The 2,678-nt window shown below is 35.7% G+C and overlaps 1 long non-coding RNA gene across 1 annotated transcript; it reads left to right on the top strand.

Moving 5' to 3' along the window:
* Positions 1-1,136: 1,136 nt before the first annotated feature.
* On the top strand, positions 1,137-1,514 carry LOC112960376. The gene is made up of 2 exons (XR_003251745.1): positions 1,137-1,206; positions 1,349-1,514. It is a non-coding gene; the product is annotated as an uncharacterized LOC112960376 (long non-coding RNA).
* The last annotated feature ends 1,164 nt before the right edge of the window (positions 1,515-2,678 follow it).

Genomic DNA, 2,678 nt, shown 5'->3' with positions numbered 1-2,678 from the left:
TGCTGATTTTACTTATGTGTGGTATATGTTTCACTTACATCTTGTCTTCTATTCAATCAAATCCCAGCAATGAGAAACCTTCAAAAAGCCAAGGTACTTTAATCCATATGCAGTCAAATTCCTGAGCATGTGTTTATGGASTACTAAACTATAGGTTATATATGTTAACAAAATATCAAATGTCAATAAAGAATATTTACAATTTAAAGTAAAGGATATCAAGGAAACTAAAAATATACTGAAATGTGTAGCAGGACAACATTATAATGCTTAAAGTTTTCTGCTTCAAGTTTTTTCTGATTGAGGTTCTCAGCCTAATTRAAAAATCAAAGAAGATTGATTTTTATAAGAAAAAAATCCACACACTTTAAGAATACTCCATATTACATTTTAATAYTGCATTTTAATACAGAAAAATCTGAATTAGGTAATATTACCAGAATAACCTTTTGACACTGATTCCACTGTGGAATACTCACATTTTACTTGCATAGATACTACAACATGCTTATCCTGAACATTTGGAATGTGTATTTCTACTACTACCAAATAAAACCACTACCACACTTTATAACCTCTACCAACATAGGCACCTTAAAAACTCCAGACTTGCTGCAGCATGAAGACAGGTAGCACCTCCATTTCAAACAYCAACTGCAACCTTTCAAGTTCTGTTCCCAGAACCTCCTTCCCCTATAATGGCTTCCACTGAAAAAGAAACAGCCAGTTCCTTATTAGCCTGATTAGAATTAATTGGAATCACCTTCCAGTAAGATTTGGTGGTAAATCATCACCTACCAGTTCTTACTTTTAGCATATGTGTTTGTTCACAGTCCTGAAAGGCTAAGTAGTATTTTTACAATGCCACACTACCATTAGACCCTTCTATGGTAAAAATAAGAGCATGAATAACTGGTCATTTCTCTATCCTGAATAATTAGAAGTGCAATTTAATCTATGTTTTGTGCTGCTCATGTAGTTTGGTATAAGAGATAGATTAGTTTCTATTTAGATTAGATAGTTTTTAATTAGATTAGATTTACATTAGTTGGTTTCTGAGACAAGTTGATATTCAGTTATATTAAATATGCTGACCTCCAAAAGTTCCGAACATTTAATTAAATATTTCCTCACAGAATACCCATTATGTTTCCTACATATTTTCTGAGGAAGTTTCATGTTTGACTGAAATGCACAGAAGTACAGGTAAGGAAAAAGAATAATATTGTAATTCTGTAAGCAGCAGAAAAAGTGTATATTCCATACACTGTCTGGAAATAAGAGGAATTTGTGTAGAGTATTTTGCTTTATTCTTGATTTCAATATACCTTTTAACCTTCCTTTTCAGGTAGAATTAACTGCTTCAGTTTCACAGAGCAAGGAAACTATTATAATAAAGGACAGCTCTAAGACACTAGTATATTTCTCACAGTTGCATTAATTGTTATAAGAAGAAAGACTGAGAAATCTCTCCTAAAACCTTGTGAACAAAGTTCATATAATCAAAACTAGGACTGTATTAAATGGGTAAATTTACAGAGGCAATCCTAATCACTAAAGGCAAAGAGGAGGACTTAAAAAGTCCTTAATTGGATCCTGCTCAATAATGCCTACTGAGAGAAAAATGAAAGCCGGTGGGATATGCTTGCTGAGGAGAAAGTCTGAATCATTACAGCTATAAAAAGAAGAAAGGACTGGAAAACATATGCAATTGAAAAGGAAAAAGAAAAAAAGATGAAAAAAGAGTAGGAGAAAAAAATGAATAGAGCAAATTCAAGCTTGGAGGCTGCATGCCTGCTGGATGCTCAGAAGGACCCTATGCAAGGACTAGCAAAGACAGAAGCCAGATTTCCACCGTGTAGGCAGATTATGAGTTTCAGGAAAACTGTCTGAGACCCACTGAACTGCTGAAACTAAAACCAGATATTTTTATGGAAAAGATTCCAACAGCTATCATTCACATTTTCTCCCACTATCTTTAGCCATGCTTCTGACACTATTATAGACAGCACCATTGCTGTCTGTAGAACCTGAATGTTCCTGAAACCAGATACCAGGGAGACAGGCAAATGCAAATGAGCCAATAAGACACCACAAGGAGCCTCGAGGCAGGAGTTTTCCCTTACAAAGAGGAATAACAAAAGGAAGGGACCATCTGCCCTATTAGCAAAACATTTAAATCATCTGTGAACTGTTTTTATTGTTGGAAACATCAGCTAAGGGTGAGGAAATGAGGGAAAATGTAATTCTGGCTGGGGGGCAGCACAGCCACTGACTCAGTGGTTACTGACTCAAGGAATCCTCCGATCCATGAGTCTACTGAGCTGTGTGTACTAACTTTGTGGCATATCACCTAGCACTCATTTATGCACAGAAACGAAATAAATACCTTGGCCCTGTGTATATGATTGTTTTACTGTACACCAGATAATGGACTCTGTTTTAGGGACAACACTATGAAGGGAGAAATAATATTAATTAGGTTTACAAACTCCCAATGGGATAATTAATACTAATTGCACAGAAGTGAGTGGCATAGTAACAAATCTAGGAACCTCAATGTCGTAGCTTACACTTCTGGAAGCTGAGAACTTTAACAGAGCCTTGTGGCTGTGTACTTAATCTCCTTGACTGGGATTTGGGATTTTCCCACTTCTGCTATAGACGTCCACAACATC

This window comes from Nothoprocta perdicaria, unplaced genomic scaffold, assembly GCF_003342845.1.
Source record: "Nothoprocta perdicaria isolate Ctin4 unplaced genomic scaffold, notPer1 scaffold_123, whole genome shotgun sequence".
NCBI lineage: Eukaryota > Metazoa > Chordata > Aves > Tinamiformes > Tinamidae > Nothoprocta > Nothoprocta perdicaria.
The sequence above is the reverse complement of the archived record's forward strand: the minus strand, read 5'-3'. Positions and strand labels throughout refer to the sequence as shown.